Source organism: Poecilia reticulata, chromosome 4, assembly GCF_904066995.2.
Source record: "Poecilia reticulata chromosome 4, P_reticulata-male-v2, whole genome shotgun sequence".
Classification (NCBI taxonomy): Eukaryota; Metazoa; Chordata; class Actinopteri; order Cyprinodontiformes; family Poeciliidae; genus Poecilia; species Poecilia reticulata.
This window is the reverse complement of record NC_088833.1, coordinates 10,219,761-10,242,977: the sequence shown is the minus strand read 5'-3', so window position 1 is coordinate 10,242,977 and position 23,217 is coordinate 10,219,761. Positions and strand designations below refer to the sequence as shown.

General features: G+C 36.1%; 1 long non-coding RNA gene across 2 annotated transcripts in view; it reads left to right on the top strand.

Annotated features, from left to right (window-relative positions):
• The first annotated feature begins 4,738 nt into the window (after nucleotides 1–4,738).
• Nucleotides 4,739–23,217, top strand: part of LOC103463372 (uncharacterized) — an 84,329-nt gene continuing 65,850 nt past the window's right edge. For both annotated transcript variants that reach the window (XR_533505.3, XR_014087245.1), the window contains exons 1-2: nucleotides 4,739–5,839; nucleotides 8,772–8,875. This is a non-coding gene — a long non-coding RNA (uncharacterized LOC103463372). The remainder of the gene's footprint in view (nucleotides 5,840–8,771; nucleotides 8,876–23,217) is intronic.

Here is a 23,217-nt window from a genome sequence, read left to right as displayed (position 1 = left end):
CATAGCATGGTGAAAACCAGATAACATATTAGGTCCTATTCCAGTGAAAATAGACAAAACAAAAGCAAACGACCTTGAGACAGAGGTAGGGACTTTGCATACAGAACTGATGGCACTAAAATTTCCCATAATTTTTAAAGAGACTGAGAATCGCACATGAAGAAAAGAAAATTAATTCTGAAATACGTTCCCTCTTAGAACATTTCACACGCAAACATGAATTGAGCCAGATTTCTGATATGGTTTAAAAATTTACGACTATCCTCCAGGGTTGTTTGAAGGAAGACTAGGTACATTTTCTTATCACTTTAATTTACAATACAACCTCTTGTGCTTCAGTGCCTTTGGCAAGATCTACAAAAATTATTTCTAAACAAATATGTAGACATCTATCATAGTTATATTGTGCAGAGGGAGGCAAGCTCTTATTAATGAGATAACTAAAGTGTTTGCTTGGCTCATTGTATCTTAATGTATGATTCATTAGGACCTAAAGTGACTTTGAACCTCGATCATGTCTGACAGCGAAGGAAGCAGTTGTGGCGTATCCCTGGGAAAGACAGGGACCCTGGTAGTTTTAACACAGTTTGTCAGCACACTCTTCTCAAGGTCGACAGACCACCAGAGCAACAGCAAAGGTTATTTCATTGCACTTAGCCGCTGACTACATTGTGTCTCACCCAAGCTCTAGGCTGCTTTCAACAAGCCTGTCCTGCTGAATTCTTTGTAACATTTTTCCAGAGCAGTCTGACATTTGTTATTTTCTCTGGGAGTGTAATGCTGTTTCGTTTTTCACTAGCGCAAGTGTTTGGTGCAGATTAGAAGAAGCACACACAAACGTACCCAAAAGCCACTCCAATCTAAAATGTAAGGGCAAATTTCCCATCACTTCAAACCATTGTGCTGTCACTTTGACTGGCCATAATACTTAATAAGCTGACATGACGACTTGAGCCTCAATGAGAAAAACATTTCATAACGGCCTGAGTTGTGGCATTGGTAAACGGAGTCATGGAGATAGCAGAGAGGGAGCTTTTCCTGACCTTGAGAGAGGGTTTATGAGAGGAGGAGGTGATAGTTTTTGTCAGCATAAACGTATTGTGCTTGCAGCTTTAACAGGATGATATCCTGACGCTGCAGTGCCTGGAATATGCACTCTCTTCTGGTAAACCCACAGATGGAAAGGGCAGCGGACCTAAATATGATATCTGTGGATAAAAGAAAAGAAAATTATTTGTGTAAACAGCTGCTTGCCTTATCCTAGTAAAATTACTGAGTTGATCAAATCAAATATTTTAACCGTCCTCATCCTTTTTAACACTCACTTTTCATTAGAGCAGAGCGCAGTGATAGAGTGATTGATTCCAAAATGTGCTCTGTGACAATGCCACCGGCTGACACTGAGCAGGAAAACAAGAATATTGCATCACTTTTTCTGTCACTCAAAATCATCTGAAGCTCTTACATCATGTGGCAGACCAAAAAATTGGACTGACAATGCCGATAAAAATGATGCAGATTAAACAATAAATAAATAAAAAGGGTTGGAATAGCTCATTTTCCTTAGAGAGGCAAAATGTAAATTGACAGAGAGGTTTCTTAATTTAAGATCTTGGATAACAATCAGGAAGAAAAAAAGCTTACCAATTCTGAGAAAAAAACAAAAAAAGAACAGCCTTTTTAGGCAACACAGATTTTTTAAAATAATTTTTTATGAACAATAAAAATATATCAAAATTTACATTAATTGTTTGACAATACTAAATATTATTCACATTTTTAATTGTTTTTTAAAATTGTCTCTGTTGTGATAATATAACATGTGAAAAAAGTATTCCTGCACGTTCTCCCTGTCCTCCTACTGCTAAGTGCAGTTATAAAAAAACAAAAAGTGCCAGGAGGAGGGTCTTAGTGCTGTCAATCAAGCTTAAACATGCCACCAGTGACAGTTTTTTCTGTAACGGTAAGCTGTTTCTCCACCATTAGCACAGCTGCAGCAAGCCTGAAATCTTGAGCAGCTCATGCGCAACCATGATTGACAGTCCTAATACATCTGAAGGACCACAGGGAAGAGGCAGAGGACCTTGATTTTGTCAAAACATAGTGACGATATTAACAAATACGTAAAAAAAAAACATTTTTTATAAAAGTTAGATACTGCAGCTTTTAAAGTATGCTTTTAAAATGATTACAATCTATATATTTACAACAGAATGATACGATTTTACTTTGGCATGTAATAACAGTCTGAAAGGAAAGTTGAAACACATTTCTTTATAGAAGTTACTAAGGCTACAGAAGGAAATTCTGGAATCACCAGCTGAAAAGCAGCTTGAAGCTCATTAACAGCATGTCTTAAAGTTTTGCTAGCTTCCATTCAAAACTTCTAGAAAGCTCATAAAGATGCCTCGATTTGTCCATTTACATAGCTCATAACTGTATCTATCCAACACACTGTTATACCAGCGCGGTTGAAATTTAACAAGGTCCAACTACTATTTAAACCAGGAAACACATCTCATGTGTAACTACAGACCTATCAGCATTTATCTTTCTAATGGAAGTGAAATCCTTTATTAAATGAAAAGACAGCTATGTGGGTTTCTATGCTTCAAGAAAGCTTTTCTTGTTCTTCATGGGTTACTAATAAAGTAAACATTACATTAGTAACTTTCAATAAATCAACAGTGAATAAAAAATAGCCAATGCAATAAATGAACAAAAAATAATTCTAAGTGATGTGTTGTCCTGGATTATAATCTGACTACAGAAGAAGATTTCTCAGTAAACGTAAAATCACTGGTTAAGAACCACTTAGTGCTATTGCCTATCTCTAGTTAAAATTAGAGATTATATAGTCCCATCCACATTCTTCCCAGAGTTCTTAGCTTCAATGTATTCCCCATAAAACCTCAAACAACTCAAATCTGTCTGTGGCAAACCACCAGCATCCTTTGCCAATTTCATCTTACTGCATATTGCTATTTAAAACCACCTGTACATGTGCCACCTGTCACTTCTAACACATGTTTTGGAACTAAATCAGTTAAATTTTTTAAAATGAACTGGTCTTATTTCATAAATGTGCTATATTCAGTTGCAGTGTTTGTTTCCTCTTCAGAATCATAAATAGCAGGAAAAAGTTTGTCTGATTCTTGGTTACAGCCTTCACATTCCTGTCAACCACAGCGGTGCCAGGAGAAAAAAAAAAAAAAGATGCAATACCGCATCTAAAATAGGAGGTTTAGGTTGTCACAGTATGGTGACATAATGTGTTGAACATCATTATGCTAATGAACATTCATTTTCTGTCATCAGCACCTTGTGTGTGCCTTTCCTTTTAATGTACTTTCCCAAAGCTAACGGTCTCTGACAGTGTTATTTATTGCATTCCATAGCGAGGCTATTTCTGGAAATCACTTTAAAAAATTCTGCTATGGAGAATATCTTGTAAATTTATATCAAAGCACTATCTCACAATGTATTACTGGGTGTTATGGGAAATAAACCGTCTTGAAAGTAATAACTTCTACCAAAGCCTCGTCCTTTTTGTTGGCTCTGTAGAAGCATTACTGCATGCTTTCAGAGTGAAAGATGATGGATCTTAAAAATTAAAAGCACAAACAAGGTGCAGCAGAGCACAACATCTCAAAATGAGCTGAACAGCCTGTTTAAATCTAGCATGAAATAAGGTATTCATTCCTTGATTGCATATGCCCCGCTCATTGAGGGATTGGGTCACCTTAGCACCTTAACAACCCGTAATGTTTCAAAACCACTGCAATCATATGGCACTGATGCATGAAAACATTATCATTTAAAAAGCCCCCTGTGCACTCATCTTACCTGAGAACGAATGGCAGATACTCTCACCTCTGGAGGAATAAGAATTCATTCAGTTTACATTCAGAGATTCTTAACAAAAGCCAATGTGCTGTACTGAAACTTGACAAAATTACAAGTTCTTCCAGGCAGAATAATTTAATGACTTTCACATAACGTGATTCTAAAAACCAGATTGTCTGTATTTATTCAGCTCGCACTAAGACCAACACTGATATGAGCCACAGTTTATGTAGATCTGGGCTGCAAACCGATCCTAAAACGTATTTTCACCAGCAGACATGAAGACCTGAGGTAAACCTTGATATGCGTTACTTGATATTTACAGTTGCCTTAGCAACACATACGAAACACACAATATTATTGTTATTGACATTCATTTGATAGACAAGATCTGTTCATATTAAGTGCAAGAACTTTTAATTTGTTTCCATCAAAATAAAATGAAATGACTGCTTAGTCATTTGGCATCTTGGCAGGTGAAATTTCCCTAGCAGGATGAAAATTAAGAAAAAAATATATTTTCCTGAGATAAAAAGTTTAAAATGTGGCTCCCATTGCAGCCCACAGACTAATTCAAGATGACATTATGACAAAGTGTCTCTGAAGATTTATCTCTGTTCTGTATCGATTTCCACCTTTGAAAGCAACAGTGGGACAGCTTATAAATCAAAAAGCAAACAGAGTAATTTTCTTGGCGGCACATAAAACCAAAAAGAGAATGAGAAATAAATGAGCAAAAAGGAAACAAACAACACTAATGGAAAAATGCTAAATTTGAAACTTAAAGTACATAAACATATAGCAAAAGATGCTCAGTGTTAATAGAAGACAACAATGCAGAAGAACTAAGTCCGTTGATAGGAAAATATTTGAGCCCAGATATAAACTAACAGTTTCTTTGTTGGTAATGCCAGTGCAGCCTACACCACTTTTTATTGGATGTTTCGTTCCTCTCTGATGAGAAGATTTCCCAATTCCCACCACAATTACAAAGTGCAACGTCACAATGCTGCTCTAGTAAGTGTGTCAGTGGGGATTCTAGGATGTGACTTTTAGGGGTGCGCAGTCTCCCGTGATCTTGATCAGAACAATGGGCTGCCATGTTTAGTTCAAGTAGAATATCAGTGGGACTGGCAAAAAAAAAAAAAATCATGATTACCTATAACCTCCCCCTTTACAAGTTCTGACATGTTTAATTTAGTTCATTCACCTCACCTTGAGGCAAATCTATCAAGTGCATGCAACATTATTCTAATTAAAAATAACACGTCAGTTTATTAAAAAACAAATATTTGTGTATCATATTTTCTGTTCAAGTGTGTCACTGTATAATTTATGAGGTGTTACAATGCTAGTATCATCTTTCTATCACTGGGCATACAACTGTAATGTCGATTAACTCATAAACTTTCTTGTACCCCATCTCATTTCAATTGCCTTGAAAAACAGGAAGCAATTATACACCGGAAAGAGAACCAGCATCTCCTTTCGGTGTCTACTGTAGTTTCCCAATTTTACCGGATAATATTGAACAGTTAATCATGAACGCCATTGCTTTAGCCTGGTCTCGGCTGTTGAGAAATGACGGCTTCCTGGAGGTGTGGACTGTGCTGCGGTTTTGAATTTGCCCATGACTTATGTAATGCGCAACGCTAAGAAGCTAACCGGAAATTGCCTGCGCTGTAAACCATAGACATCAATGCTGTAAACAACCATCCTCCCCAGCAAAGAGAGAAGCGTCGATCCGAACGAGGGCGCTGTTAATGTTAATTCAATGTTTGGAAGCGTGGCCAACGCGGACTGAACTGCTTCATTCACTTCCTCCACTGCCATTGCTGAACTACAGGAAGACTATGAAACTCCATACCAGTTTAACTTTGAAACGTAAAACATCTGAGTAATTCAGTCGTCATTTTGGCAGAGAAGCAATATGGTTGATCCAGTGATGTGTAAAAGTCAACAAGGCTGGACTAAACTTACAAAGAATTCCGTGGTAAGTTGAAACTTGCTACGTTTGTATGCAGTGTGCATTCGTGTTGTTTTTCTTTTCTGCGTGAAAATGGTGCAGATAGTTTATTAGCTTAAACAAACAAACAAACAAACACAAAAAGTCAGGACATGCTGTTTGTGTGAAACGTGAGAGCTATATGCTGCTAATGAATTGCAAGCTGTATTAGCCAATGGTATAAGACCTGTGAAATGTAAGCTAGGGCAGCCACATAGTAGTAGTAGTTTTTTATTATTATTAATTTTTAATTTTAAATGCCCCCGTGAACCAGCTACAACTTAAACATTTTATAGCTTTTGTGGGTAATTCTATTGCGACCTGGATTACTATTATTACTATTTTTTGATGCAATCATGTTGGTAACTGGTTAGTTGCATTAATATGTGAAAATGGAAAAGGCATTTTCTATGAGATTGTTCATTTATTTAGTAATGTGGCTAACTGTCCAACTATGAAAAAAATAATACTTTTAAAGGTTTTGGAAGGCCCTTAATTTGGAACTGAAGGATACACAACTGTGTCAGCGATTAACAGTTTCCATGTCTACTCTACCCGAAATTACCATCATGTTTTGAAAAAGTCTTGTTTCAATACTTCTTCAAGGAAACAATAGAGCTTCAGTTTCTTTAGTAGCATCAAATTATAACTGGCTATGTGAGTAGAAGCCTAAATCCGATGACTGGGTCTTTCAACAGTGCGCTATTGCACCTCAAAAAGCACATTTAACAAGGATCTTTGTTGGAAGACTAACCTGCTAGTTGTGGCAGTTTTATCTGTTCTCAATCCTTCTAATAATTATTGAAATTACTGGCAAAGGAAGGACATACTAGAGGGACTCCATTTCTCGGCTGACCCAGGAATGCCCTGCATTTCCTCTGGAGGATCTTGCCCAAGTGCATGTGAGAGATTTAAAAATAAATAAATTAGGTTCCACATTTATTGGTAAGTGTAAAGTGAAGACTCCAACTTCCAGACATGTTTCACATCTGCATTTTCTAATAGGCTTGTTTACATAAAAAATTTGAAAGAAAGTTTATTTTTTCTCTAAATTTGGCATGATTTTATATAAATACTATTATTCTATTCATAATTTGATACCCATATAGCAGATATACAAAATAAAAAATAACAAATGATAGAAGTGTTTCAATTAATACAAAATAAAAAAAAGAGCCAATGATAAAAGTATTTCAGTTAATAGTTGTATTTTTATATTTCCAAGTTAAGTGCATCCCTGTTGTTAAAGGGCAGACTGAGTTGAAAAATGAGAGTTCTGAGAGATGTTGTCAGAGGCTGCACCTGCACACCGAGCTGAATAATGCACTCGGACCTCAAGGACACCTGCCGTAGCCTCTGCATCTGGCTATCATAGACACACAAAATAAACACACGTGAACACGCAGTCATGGATTTCAGTACACTTTTAACGCACAGATGCACTTTAAAAACGACGGAGATGCTTATAAAGGTTTGTGCACGCAAACGTACGTATTCACACACCTGCTGTGTTGAGATAAATGCTCCTAATTGGAGGTTTGAGGCAAAATTGCAAATCGTCTGTCAGGCAGAGGAGAAAACAATCTTATTTCATCATAACTCTTCTTTTGCTCAGTTTCTGTGGGTGAGATGAGTAAGATCCGTCATTACAGATTTATATAGAACCCTCATTTCTCAAAAAACGCCTGTGATTCTCCTGAGAGGGATGCAGCGGGGGGTGGATTTGAGGGGATAAGCAGAGTTTTTTTTTTTTTTTTTATCAGAAAAGACCCCCGATGCCTGGCACAGCTCCACCACGCTGCACTGGTATTACATTTAGCAAGACTGTTGGGTGAAATTGGGACAGTAAACAAGCTTATTTTACCCCTTTTCTTTTAAAGGAAATCATGTCATCTCAGCTGGAAAGGGAAAAAAAAAACAACATCCCCTAAGTGATCACAGATTTAATTATTGATAGCTTTTCGCTGTTGAGAAGCCCATCAGTTGGTTGTCAAGCTGAAAGCAAAGGTTGACAGAGGGAAGAGAGCGAGGATCTTTCATATTTTTCATGTTGACAATTTGAAAGCAATTACACAAGAAAAAGCGTTGGTAAGAGACTGAATGATGGGTGATGTGTAAAAGTGTTTTTTTTTTATTGTTTGTTTCTTAGAAATATGCGAGAGGTTGTGTTTCAAGGTTTGATGAAAAGAAAAAGTAGCGTCTTAGAGGTAAAGGGGAGAAAAGGAAAGAAAACTAGTCTGAGCCATCTTTGCATATTTCCTTAGCTTCAGGCTGCTGGCGTCTTGTGTTGAAACAGTAAAGAGCCTGAATCATTAATACTAGATGAGTTATATCACTGTACCATGCAGGAGCTGTCAGTCTGAGCAAGTACACAGCTCTACTATCAGCAGTTAAGGGTTCACTTTCGACAGTATCACCTGTGCTGCACTGTTTTTCACAAAACTGCAGCATGAGGCTTGTAATTTTGTCAGAAAAGAGCGTGAAAAGTTTAATTATGCAAAAAAAAGCTTGTTTTAAAAGAATTTACAACATAATAACTTTTATTATGTCTTAATGATATAATAGAAAACGCAATACCTTATACATATTCTTTAATGTACCTTCATGTAGTTAAGTAAGTTTTACAGAAGCTTATTTTGATGCTTGTATCAACAAATTTTTATATACATATCAAATGCTGCAGAGCAATGTTTTGTGTTCCAGCAAAGTCAAGATGTAGATTGCTAGCTGCATTGGAGAAAACAGCCCAACTACAATTGTAATGCAGTAATAATCAACCTATAATAAATCTTGATATAAAATAAATCAGTAAGCAAATTGTGACGGCTTTGAAAAGCCTTGGGGTGTGACTCCACATTTTGCCTCATTTGGCGAATGAGAATCTATGAATATGCTAATTCGCTTCTGCCTATATCCCCAGGGTCAGCGGTTGACATTGGCCTTCATTGTCCCTTCTGACTGCAAAACTGTCTCTGTATCGCTACTGCTACAATGCAGCTCAGAAAAGGAAGACGACAGCTAACGGTAAGCCACCTATAATTTATTAAGAGATATCATTTAGAATTTGATGAAAAAAGACAAAATATACCTGTCTGAAATCAAACGTAAAATTATATATATATATATATATATATATATATATATATATATATATATATAAAGACCTAATCAGGAACAAAAGATCTATAAAGATAAATTAAACTTTGTTGGATGTTGCTCATCCTAAAGTAGAAAGTTTAAAAAATATTTTGAAAAAAATGATAGGGTTAGGAACTATTAATGCTAGTGAGGCAAGATGTGTTTTGGGACATAGAACTGAGAGTTACTGTAAATAGCAAAATTACTTTTTTTTGAGACTTACTGATGTTAAAGGCTACAGCAGTTTAACGAGGACTGAGGCAAATGATACAAGTGATACGGGTGTGGGGTTGGTTGGACCCCATTTGTAAACACAAGGGATAAACTGAAAAATACATAATGCTTTCTTTGTTATGGGCCTATCTTTAGCCATAGGCTATAGTACATGTTTCATAAACACCCTTTTTTCAGAGTAAAAACTTGAACTTTAAGTGTTGCTTGTTTTTAAATTATTCCAAACAAAATGGTGAGAATAACAGAAAGAAATGCTTCAATTTTTACAGTGGAATTGGACAAATGGTAAACATGAGTTAGAAAAATAGGAATTTTGAATGTGTAGAATTTTGAATGTAAAACTACTTTTGCCTTCCCTGATACATTAACATGTTCGACACAACTCCCTTACATATTATACATTTTGTTGGGATCTGGTCACTGCCACACTTCAAGATACGTTCTTCTTATCTTGACAACCAATGCTTTAAAGTCTTATAAAACTCTAATATCAACTTGTAATCTACAGGATAGAAAATGGTTATGCGTTTCCAAACAGACATACCTAATAACACGCAGTTGCTGATAGGAACGTTTGTTTGGGAAGAGGCTTTATTTAATATTTCATCTTTGTTTGTGGATATGAAATTAGTAGAATTGGATATAATGGCTACAGGTGGCTACAAGCAGGTGGGTATGGATTGGTAATGGAAAGAATTGACCCAGGGCCCATAATTACAGTTTCATAAACTACTGGATTTGCTAATGTTTACAGTTGAGTGATGCTGTAACATAGAGGTTCAGAATTGTTAGTTTGTTCCTTTCTGCCAGTTGTAGCCATGTCACAAGTTTGAGTGTGAAAATAATTAAGACTAGTAATGTGATGCTAGAGTAAGCAATGAATGCTGCCTTAACTAATTTCTTTGGCTCTGCAGTCACTGGAGAAAAATAAATCCAATTTTTACAAGAAGCATATCGGCTCAACATTTTGACACTTGAATATTTAAGCAATTCAAACTATGATAAAATGTGTTTGATTGAGACCTATATCTGTCTCAGTTTGGTGCTTTCTCAAATGTGACCCAAATGTCTTTCAGCAGGGGAAATATCATGAACTGATACACTTCAAGCAATAGATGAAAAACACTCTCATTTCTTAAGCAGCACAACATGTAAGATATTTTTTTATTGTACTATTGTTTTAACTCTTTTAAAAAAATCAATGACCAGCAAATGACAAAGGACAGAAAAGCCATAAAAATAGTTGGTTGTGTTCAGATCTTTGCTTAAATAAAGCCCTGCATTCAGTGTCTCCTCTTGCCCCTTTGGTATAAATGAATAAAGCTAATTCAAAAATGATGCTAAGATCCCCAATGTGCACTGCTGCCCTGGAAGAGCGGTGTTTCCAGTTGGATAAGCTGATGAGTTTCAGTGTGACACAGACACTGCTGCCTGTCAACTTCCCAGGAAAAACAGGTGTCTCGATTTTAGAGTAGGGCAAGCACTTGTGCATGTTGACACATGTGGGTCCTGATATAGTGTTAAGTCCAAATGGATCCATACTTACTTGGATTAAAATAAGTTTAATTCAACCAGGGAGTTTATTTGTCACAAAGATAATGCAACAAGGTAAAGGACCAGTTCTGGAATAAGAAAAACAACATTTGTTTAGTTTACATTTTATGAATAAAATGTAAAGCAAAATTTATTCATACCCTTCTCAATATTCAAATAATAAAAAAAAAAATCTTCATTGGTATTACAACAGTCGAACAATTCTTTGCTGGACTGCACTTCCCATGTTTCCAGTGTTATTTTGAGTTATCGCTGATGATGAGCTCCAGGTCTTCGGACCTGGTAGGGCTCCATAACATCTTTCTAATTTTCACCTCATTCCACACATTCTCCATCAGATTCAAGTGAAGACTCTGGCAGGGCAGTTCTGAAACATTCATATTTCTAAACCCCACATGCTGCCACCACCAGGAAAGGGTTTGGAGTACTATCTACCAGCTTGTACAGTCATATTCAATAAATTAGAATATGAATTCCAATGACGCCCATTTGTCAGACTCAAAGTAACTTCTGAAAATTGACCATATTTTAGCAGGTGCTAAACATACTTTTCACTAAGACTACATTTCTGTAATTTAAAGTTTTTTTTTTTAATTGGTCGGTAATATTCCAATTTTTAGTACCATGGATTCATTATAATTAAAAGAAGTAAGGCTTTCAAACATCCATCTGCATGTAATTAATCTATATGTATTTCACCCAGTGATAAAGTTCCTGAAATAAATATACTTTTCAATAATATTTTAATTTATTGAATTTTTTAAACTAAGCATTTGCAATGACATTGTTTCCTGAAAGCTCTAAATGGATGGGGGTACTGAGGTATCACTGATTAGATTTTTGTTAAGATTATATGTTTGTTCTCATTTATTTTGCTTTAGATTTGTTACAGACTCTGCTTTGACATTAACAATGTCTGACATCTATAACACGTGCAAGTGAAATAAGTAAACTGGGGAGGGCTAAACGTTTACTAGTAAAGACTGGTCTTTGTTTTCCAAACGAATCCCGAGCTACAAATAAATCCCTCGAGCAGCATTTTTCCATTTCAGCAGACAATACGACAGGCTCATGTGTCAGTGCACATGGGCCAAAACTAACATGGCAACACACAATTAGAGCCCTAATAAATTAGGGCACATTTAACAGCAGCAGCATGTCAACATGGCCCAGAATAGGGCCTGCATGCAGCATATCGAAGATACAGTGCCTACGTGCTGGAAACAAACTAATGGGAAGCAATTTGGAATTGGCCCAAGATTTAATTACTGTCCCCACCTTCTCTGTTCAATGAGGTCTGCGGCCTCCTGGGAGAGGCCTATTTCAGTCAGGTAATGGAGAGCCCATGCCCAGAAGTGGATGATCAAATTGTCTGAAGCAATCTGCTTTTTTGCACTTATTTTGTCCCCAAAGACTGAATGAGCTGACCCAAAGATTTCTAAGCCAAATTTTCGAGCAGTTCTCCATTCATTGCTGTTTAGTGGTGGGATTGTTTTGGGGATTGGATTTGAGTTAGCAGCTAAACCATGTGAGTTTACTTTGGTAAACAGGACTATAGAACAAACATACATCATTTTTGGAATGAATTTCCCCCATAACACAGACAAACAAAGCATGAATTCATATGAAAATAATCAGTTCAGCTTTTGTTGTTTTTCCATTTTTTGAGGACATTTGTTCACTCTTCCGCCCTGCGACAGACTGGCGACCTGTCCAGGGTGTGCCCTGCCTCTCGCCCGGAACGTTAGCTGGAGATGGGCACCAGCACCCCTCCCAACCCCACTAAGGAACAAGGGTGTAAATAAATTGGATGGATGGATGTTCACTCTGCCATATGATGTTACGATATCCAAAGCTAAAGAAAAACATTAGTCTTAAATGAGAATAAAATTATTCAAAATGAAACCACCACACAAGTGCTTCTATTAAAAACGAGGATTGCAGTAAATAGGAGAGCTCTTGCATAACAAACATCTATATCAAAAGTGGCCGTGGCTGGTCTTCTGTATAAATTACACGAGGAGTTTTTATTATTTTCCCATTCTGATTGACACACAAGAAAAGCACTTAAGGACAAAGAGGTAGAACCAACGGCAATATCGACAAGCACTGAATACTCATAAAAAAATTAGATATGTTCACGTTCCTTCTCTTAATACAAAGGAAATACAACGGGTCCAGATGAATAATGCAGAATTGTAACACATTTTCAAGCATGTATTACAGACTAAGATCAAAACTTAAATTGTCCGACTATTTTGCAGAAATCAATAAATGCAACACGTCATCGTATCAAAGGTCAGAGTGGATTCATTAAATGCACTATTTAAGGCTTTTTTTTAGATTATGTAAAGTGAAATGAACTGTAGAGAATACTGTCTGTGTGAATACTGTTTCTATGTTCACCAATAATTACCTTGTATAATAATAACGTGCAAAGAACATAATTTCAAACAGCCTCAAAATGTTTGCTAGGCAGGCTATTTTCTTCTTTTTCTTGATTTTTAACATTAGAAGGGGGCTGAGGTGTTTGTGAAATACATGTAATTAACATAAGACTGGGGGAGGGAGTGATAATCTGACGTCACTGCGGGGAGCGCCATGATACGGGATATTTACGGGAAAATACTAATACAGGAGCATGGCAGGAAACTGTAGTTTCTCGACCAAAACGGAAGTCTTGACAGGTATGCACTGTAGCGGTTTGGAGTTGTCTCAACTGGGTTTCTGGTTTTAATTACAGTGGTATTGACTCTCAATACATGAAATGCCCCTCATAATTAATTATTAGTAGGCTAATTGATGAATAAACAGTGCCGTGCCCTCTCACTCGTTTCCTAACCTCCTTCCTTTCTGTGCGCCTCATAAATGTCTTGTTGCTGTGAAATGACGATTACATGTATAAGAAATAACAGAAGGAAATCTTTGAGAAAGTCGTCTAGCAGTCTTCTCTGTGTTTTTTTTTTTTTGTGAACATCTCAGTTAGGGAGATCCACGTGGCCACCTACGACGCATTTAGAAACTTGTGCTGAGAACCCTTGAAATCAAATCACTCAATGCAGATGTTGATGGTGTTTTCCCCAATTAAATTCCTTGGGTATTGTGTAAAATCAACTTTTTGAGCTTTATCTTATATTATTCTCTCATCAAAAACCTATCTGGACAGTTGCTTTGATTCTTTAACACATCTAATTGAATTTAATTTAATATTTTAAAGGCTTGTTCATACAAAGCACAATTTATTTTAACAGCTCCACCTGACGAGCAGCAACAGCAATTAGCAAACACCTGGTGGAACTGCAAATCTGATGACCTTATCATACTCCACAGTTCAATGCTCATGAGAATGATCGTAAAGGGCATCCTGAAGAAGCATGGTTGTCATGACATGAGAGTCTGAGTAGTACCCACTTAAAGAGACAGATTGCAAAGTAATTTTTATAGCAACTGAACGTAACAGTTGCTTGATTGTGATACATAATGACTTTTTTTTCCTGAAATGAAGTCATTACTTCAGGCAAATGAATTAAATAATGACTGGAAAATACATAGCAAAACACGTAACATCTATTAATGCTGATTATACATTTCTCAGTATTCAGTCATATTTGGTAAATTCGAATATTTGTCACCTAAGGCTTGTCAGATTAAAACTACCTTCTGAAATAACAACCTTCAGGCAGATATTAAACATTTATTAAACTTAAGCCCACACTTAAGTTCTCATCAGTCTGTGTTATTTTAATCATAAGTGCCATGTTTCTATTAGCTGCAAGTGAAAAATCGTCATAATTAACAAAAAGCTTAAAAAATCCATGAGTAATCATATGACGTTATACTTCGTAAATTATGTTAAAGAAACAGTTAAACTAATGAGTATAACGGTGTCTAGCTTTCCCACTGCTTTTCTAGATTATTGTTCCCATGTTGGTATTTCCTTGATCTATTAAGGGCTTAATGTCTGACGGATTTCCAAATGAGCCCTGGCATGCATATAAATCAATGGTTTTTGTACAAACAGATCTAGATGTTTGGCGTTCTGTACTAAATAGCGGTAGATGTATAAATGACTGCATTTTAAAGAACACATGTGGCTACTTTGTCATTTGTGGTTTAACAAGATCAAAGGCAATTAACTAATCTGTATGAGAGAATAAAATACACAAATAACTCTTCTGCCAACTCACAATACTGAATGATAAAGGAAAATAAAAGGTAGTACATCTAAATCCATGCCACACAACAATCACATTGTTTGCTGTAATTAAACTCTGCAATCCCCAGTGGTTAGTGAAAGACTTCACTAAGAGGAAACATGTCACAAGTTCCCAAAGGGTTGTTTGTATTGTCAGTGATGGTTTTTCAATGCTGTGGATCTTAATCTTTCTTTCATTGGCACATGGTCCCCAGGCCTGTTCTGCATTGACCTTTCCCAAGTCCTATTTTAAAGACCATAAATGAATGAATGACTCCTGATGTGAGGACATATTGTCTTTAAATCCCTGTGGAAATTAAGCTCAGCACAAATGTTTAGTCTCTTTTACCCTCTTTAACAGCTTTTTAATGAAACTTAAAGAAACCCCTTAAAATTAGCAATCAACTGTAAAACTTGAATGTTTGCGAAGATGAGTCACTTTTATGTTTTTTTTTTGTTTTTTTTCAATGCTGTGTAAAAGAAATGGCATTTGTGAGACTTGAGGTCACATCTGATTTAAAGCTAGATATAAATATTGTACTGCAAAACAAGGATCTCGATCTGGATCATACGCTCTGATGGAAAATGACCAACAAAAGCAAATACATTTTAGCATATCTCAAACAACTGCATTGCTACTTTTGCCCTCAAAACACAATCATAGCACCTATATTAGAAACAAGCAGTTGTTGGAGAACATTTTATCATAATCATAAACTCCTTCCCTCAGGGTGAGCCTCCACTTCTTCATGGTGCTTTGACACCAGAGGTTAGTGAGAGGCGAGTGTCTCTCTATCTTGAGCGCATAGAAGACTGGATTTTCACATCTCTGCTGGCCCTGAAGGCTATCAGGTCTCGGCATCTGTGCCATGAAAATGCTCCGTGTCCAGTGTCCCCCTTAATTCATCATCACCCTTATAATGTCTGAAAGAAATATGCGGCTGTAAGTATCATCTTTCACGGGTGTCACAGGTTGAGCTCACCATTTGTTCTGGATGCCATAAAGTTCATGTAGGTTTTTATGGCAAAAAGTGCAAGAAAATATGAGTTCAGCAGTAAATTTCATTTTACAAAAAGAAGGGGAAAAGGCCATTGTCAGTTGGAAAAGCAGTATAATTCTTTAGAGGAAAAGGGTGATATACTGCATGTAACACACAAAATCTTGTTTTGGGTTAGTTTTTGACTGCCCCTTTCATTTATTTCATTATTTGGTCCTTGCTCTCTTGTTTAAAATGTTTTAAGAATCATAGGAATTGTCCCTTTTTCTCTTACATAAGTTTCTGTTCAAATACAAGATTTTTTATTTTTATTGGGTCCAGTCCTCATAGATAATGAAAACGGTATGGTGAGTCTGGTCACCTTTACACATTGGGATCGCTTTGTTCAACAAAAGAGGGAGAACAAAATATTTTGCTTGTGATATCTGACTTTATTAAGTCAGTCATAAAAAGACCACATTTGGTTCAGGCAGCAAATGAAACAGTCAGTAACATTTAGTCTAAACCTACCAGAGCTACGATCGTAAAGGGCATCATGAAGAAGCATGGTTGTCATGACATGAGGGAGAGTCTGAGTAGTACCCACTTAAAGAGACAGATTGCAAAGTAATTTTTATAGCAACTGAACGTAACAGTTACTTGATTGTGATACATAATGACTTTTTTTTCCTGAAATGAAGTCATTACTTCAGGCAAATGAATTAAATAATGACTGGAAAATACATAGCAAAACACGTAACATCTATTAATGCTGATTATACATTTCTCAGTATTCAGTCATATTGGTCCTTGCTCTCTTATATAAAATGTTTTAAGAATCATAGGAATTGTCCCTTTTTCTCTTACATAGGTTTCTGTTCAAATACAAGATTTTTTATGTATTTCAAGTTGCTGTATCTTGAAATACAGCAACTGCATTTCAAGTTTCGTTAAGACCCTGTTGCATAAAACACTGTTCTAAAATTTAACTTTGTCAATTTAGTTAATTTACTGAATAGGTGTAAAAGTAAAAGTTGCAAAGTATATTTCTAAAACGCAAACATGCAAAGCTAGAATGCTGTAAGACTGTAACAAGCCTAAAACGATGGTCAGCTCTTTTTATTTCACTGATGGAACATAAACTCCATCTGGTTTTGCTAAATAATTAGGAATCTCACATGGCGATCAGCATTTTTTTTTCCTTTCCAGACATGCAGGAACAAGGTGAAAAAGGTCCTCACTACATGGGGGCACATGGTTTCACACAAATAGACCTCACTTTTTTTCTGACCATATGGATATTTACATGTACTTGCTTGTCTACCTTTCTATGCTTTCTTTTTACACATCAACTGTAACCACTGAAAAAAGAATAAAACGCCGCACCTTTACTAAAACCACTACACTGAAACACTAATTTCTTTCCAGTGAAACAACCTTTCCTTATAGAGGCATCACTATAACACAGATGGTAATAATCACATCCACCAATGTGCACACATTTGCCTAGAAGGAATGGTGATAAAATAATGAAGAATAATTTCATTCACACTGATGCACGATGACAACGGTGCAAAAATAGCAATACGCTTCTAGGGAAATTATACTCTTTTCTGTTTAGTTGAGAGTGACATGACCTGAGCACACAATTCCTCACATCTGCTGTCAAAGCAGAATATTTGGAGTTTTAACATGGACAGTGACAGTAGGCATAACATAATGTATAACAGAATAACAGAAATAATTAAAAATAGCTCAAAGTATGAAGCTATTTGAGAAATTTTAGTTGGGTAGGAATAAATCTTTAACATTCATGTGTCATTTGTAAATGTCTTACCTTGTTTGTAGTCATGCAGGGGATAGTTTTTATCTTGATAGAAAAGAAATCAACTGTGGACAGGTCAACAGTCCAACACAAAGTTGCTGGATCTTTGGTGGGAAGTAAAAAAAAAAAAGCTTTAAGCTTAAACAAAAAAAAAAAAACAAAACATGAGAAAACACTACAGAGTCTGTAGACATGTCTAACTATAAGGATTCAATGACATGACTGACAAGACAGAAACTTTTTTTTATTTTTTTTTATTTTTATTGCTGCATATTTTCTCAAATTGTGTTTAACTCAGCTTACAACAATATCTCTCATAAAAGAATATAAAATTGGTGAAAGATAATGAACTTGTACTGTTGAGCATACATTGGCAGGTAAATGCAGGGTTTGCAACAGAGTGATTTCCTTTTTTTTTGTTTTTTCAAACACCATCACATACATGCCTTGTGCTTTACATGTGCATGAAGCATACTCATTTCAATTAGCACCAAAGCAAGACTGTTATGGAATTCTTTTTTGGAAATGTCAAAACATTCTTTCATTCCTTGCACTTTCTCACATGTAAGTTGCAGAGTTTGGGTTGCATCCTTTCCACCTGTATTGCAGTCCTTATCACCATTGCCTGCCTAACAATCCAAACAACATGCATCTTCATAACCAGCTTCTGTATTTCCATCTACATGGGACCCCCTTATGTCCTCGCCATCAGCAATGGCATAATTAGCTCAATCATCAACACTGGCAGTATTGCCATTGTCACTACCTAAGCAGCAGTCTTCATCTGGTTCATGTTACAGTCCTCTTGTGAGTTTGCAACTTCCCATCCTCTCCAGAGCGCTTTCTCCTACGCATGTTTTCTAGACCTGACTTTTATACTAGTCTTCTGCTCCTCTTCCTCGGCCCATTGTTTTCAACATTTTTTTTTTTTTTTCGTTTTTTGTTTCTTGGAATTTTCAATTACTCTTGTTTTCATATTCTTATATTTAATTGGGAGCTGGATGGGTTGTTTGTGGAGCGGGTCTGGTAATGCAGCATTTGGTGGCGTGAATTCTCATCTGTTTCTTACAAACTAGTCCTCCAACCTTGAGAGATGCAAACAGCTTAGCCTGTCCAGAGTTCTTCTTGTGTACTGGTTGAATCTTCTGAGAGGAATTCACCTGTCTGTTTTTATCAAGAAATAAAAAGTAAATTTTCTTTATTTTTTATTTTACAAAAATAGCACACTTTTTCTGTTTTAATAGTGTTGCTTTAGCTTTTGTTTGCCAGATATTTTCTAACAAGTTCACAAGGTCTTATGAATACAACTTTGACTAATTTTTCACTGTAATCTACTTTGAAAGGTTGCTACCACATAAAAAAGGCTCAATGACAGTAAATGCATCAACATGGCAGTGATGAGAAATATGAATTAATTACAGACATTGTTTATGCAATTTTAATAGATTATACACTTGACGAAAATAGTAATATATTGTGAACTGAGCCATAATTTGCTTAGAAGTTTTGGAACTTCTAAAATGAGTCATAAAAATGGCTCGATTTCACTAAATATATCATCATGACACTGAAAAGATATGAAATAATTTAAGATATTGTTGATGCCATTTTAGATGATTGTATACACAAGAATAAAATGGTGAAATTTCATTAAGTCAACCCTAATATATTTTCCAACTTCTAAAGCCGGGATCTGCAACTCCAGTCCTCCATTGACACTATCTTTGGATGCATCCATGGTTTAACACACCTGAGTCAAAAGACTGAGTTACCTTCTTGGTATTTCAGAAAGTCTTGCAAAGAGCACACACCTGAATTGATTTAACCAGTAAATCAATTCAGGTGTGTTGGAGCAGGAACACATTCAAAAGCTGCAGGACAGTGGTACTCAAGAACTGGATTTGCAGACCCCTGTTCTTCTCTATCTCAATTTGATTTAAAACACATTCTTTCAAACACATTACCCCAGCAATCAGACCTGCCTGGCACTAAGGGGGATCCTGCTGGACAGGGACAGCTCAGTCCCTGCAGCCCATAGGGAGTGCGGAACATCCCCAAGAGCCATAGGTCACCATCCAGGTGCACATAATATGACATAAACACCCACACAGATTGCACCTCATCAGTGGGGAGAGGAATATGCCCTACGCTACCCCACATAATATTTGAGTACTTCATGTTCCCCCACCCCAAACTCCCTTCACAGTTGCTGTGTAAGTGTGGCATAAGATGCAGGGGGATGGCATGGGTGCTAAGGTGGCAGCATGGAGCCCCTGCCGGGGATCAGCAGATATATCTTTAACAGATGGTTTTGGATGTTTTTCAGAAACACTCTGTTAAGTCTTAATTTCTTTCCCGCTGGCTTTACACATTTTAATTAAAAAAACAATAAGAGCCACCGAATCAGTTACCCATGAAAAAAAACTTAATTAAAATGGTAAACTTCACAAAGGAATAAGATACAAAATGTTATTTTTTTGTTATAAGAAGTTTGTATTATCTTTATCTTTTTAACAAATGCTTTAGCTTATCATATTGGTGAATTTCATGTGAAGACAAATTCATGGAGCAAAAATATCTGCTGATGAGCAGTTCATGGACTATTGTCACGTCAACAGATTTAAAAGATGAGAGATGTTGTTAATTTATAATCTGACACATCTGAGGTGATATTTGGCCCAATTCCTGGGAAAACAGTATCCAGTCAACTGAATGACATGATGATGCATCAACTACAGCCACAGTTTGAAGCTGCTGGGCTAATTATCACATCCATCAGCTTTTAACAATGTAGCGCTCATTACTCGAGACCCAGCATCTGGAGCCAATCAAGCTTACAGCACAACTTCTGCAAATGATCTATTCATTGTAGACTTCACAGGTTCAGTCTTTTGCATTATTGGCCAGTTCATGAATTTGTCATCACCAAACTCATCACTTCTAGCTGAATCAAGCATGTTGTACATTCTAGGCAAAGTTTGTTATTGAACAGAAATGAACTTTTCTTGTGTACTGCTGCAGTTAGTTCTAGTACATGATTAGTGGGGCCTCGAGTTTTTATTCCTGTAATGCTTATTTAGTTTAAATAACACAACGTGACAAATGATCTTTCTTCATATTAGAATATGACACAATATCAAATTAATCTTTGTTTCTGATGCTCTAATTCATATATTATGTCTCATAACTGCTGACATTAGAGCTTTATTGTTTCTTCACAGAAACGCAATTGGAGCTTAAAGAATGGTCAGAAAGCAGTGAAATTAATATAACTAATTATTTATTGATTTTCGCTTCTGTTATGAACTAACTTTAATTCAAAAACACGGTTGTTACTTGTAGTTTTCCCATTTGCATATGGAAGCTTATACGCTGACACAACTTAACAGCTAACATTCATGATTTGATGTTGTGAATTGTACACTTTATGAATTCTGGGGTCATTCCTATCCTGCATGTAAATGTAAAAAAAAAAAACAAAGTTGATATCAGTCTGCTATGTATCAGTGGATGAAAATGGATTCTTTTGTTTCTTTTACTTAGAAAAAATACACACACACACACAAAAAAGAAGTCTTGGGATTAATGCAATTCTTTCCATCTTAAATATTTATTCATATTATATCTGAGAGTTTGAATGCTGAGTGTTTGGATAAAAAAAACATCGTCTGTTTTAATGGCATTCAGTATATTGACACAAGCATTGGCGGTTCAGAAAAGAGATACTAGACAAAGAATTCATTATCTCTGAGAGCCACACTGGATTAAAGCAGGATTTCAAGAAAAGCAGAGAGTAGAGAATCAACTAGTCATTGTCATCTAAGAAATAAATAAAAAAAAAGATGTTTTTAAAATTGCAGTATTTTTTATATTTTAGTCGATTTTGAGGAATTGTTAGACATACATATACTGTAAAAGAGTCCATAGTTGGGTGACATTTAAGGTTGCTAACCATTCATTTGCTATGACTGTATGACTTCTGCAACTCTACAGTTAATGAAGACATGGCAATATTTTATGCCCATTCTCAAAATGGTGGGCGCCCATTCTGTTCCACGTATTACAACAGGACCAATACTTTAAAATGAAAACTAAATTACATGGTGCAGTTGTGACCATTTCCTGCAAGAATTCAGTGATGATTTGACCTTTTCTTGAAAGCGTGAAAAATGGTCAGTAATTACTGCGGCTGACTGGGTAAATGGGAGTCCCCTACATACAATTTGATCATTCTGTCGGTGGAGCTATAAGCCTTTTCCCTGAAGTATACAATCCATCATGCCTATATATTCTGGCATGTGCCTGTTACATGTTGCAAAGAAGGTCTTTTTTTCTTTTTACACATTCTGAAAAGGCAAGTTGAGAAACCTCATGTAGAGTGAGGAATTCTGGAGTTTGATTACTTACATTTTTAAGAATATGGCTTCATAGATAATATTCAATATGTTTTCACAGAAAATGCACATGACCACATCACAATAATTTAAAAAATAGATGAAACAACATTTTACAATTTTAATTACTCAAGTGGACAAACACTCAAACACAGTCTGGGGAAATAAAGAAACTTATATTACTACTTAAAATCTTAGATTGTAAGAATTTTGTTGCAACTTACTGCCACCTCACAGAACTGATCACTCATCAACTGGAGATGGCCAAATGCACTCTAAGCTCTTTACAAAAATATCAGAAATAGTTCTTTGATTTAGTATTGAATCAAGAACTGCAAATCATCTACAGACTTGTATTGTAAGCAACAAATGGTGTACACCAGTATTTTCCTGCAGTGGCTGTGCATATCCCTTAGCCCTTAGGCCATGACACCCTAGGCAGAAAGCCATACTGCCCATATTGTACCTGTGCATCATTTTAGACACAGACAATTATTGGAATCATGCTTGACATACTTGACCAGTTTCATACTTTTAACCCAGGACCTTATTGCCAGGAGGAATTATGTGCCTGTTCACAAAAATAAACATTACCTGGAAACCGTAATTGTTGGATGCTTGCTAAACATAAACATATTTTATTATTATTATTATTATTATTGAAAACCTTTCACAACTGGCTGGGAATCTCTTTGCAATTTTCTGAAAACATGAACATATATGTCATACGTGACAATAAGAAATTACTCTAAAACCCATCATGTTTTTACTTCAATGTCTATGTAAATGAAAAGAGAGTTGTGTCTCAGGACACAGATCATCATGACAGTTTCCTTAACTACTGTGGACTGTTTTGTAAAACATTACTGTCTTTAAATAGCCTTTGGAACACTTTGTGCCTGCTGCACAAGGAACACAAGGCAGTGATCCCACGAGAAAGTATAAAAGAACATTCTTATGTAAATGTCATGTCACAAACATAACTTGTCAAGGATCCCGTGTTAATTTTGTATGCAATATGTGGTAAAGCAAGTAATATATTTTTTCTT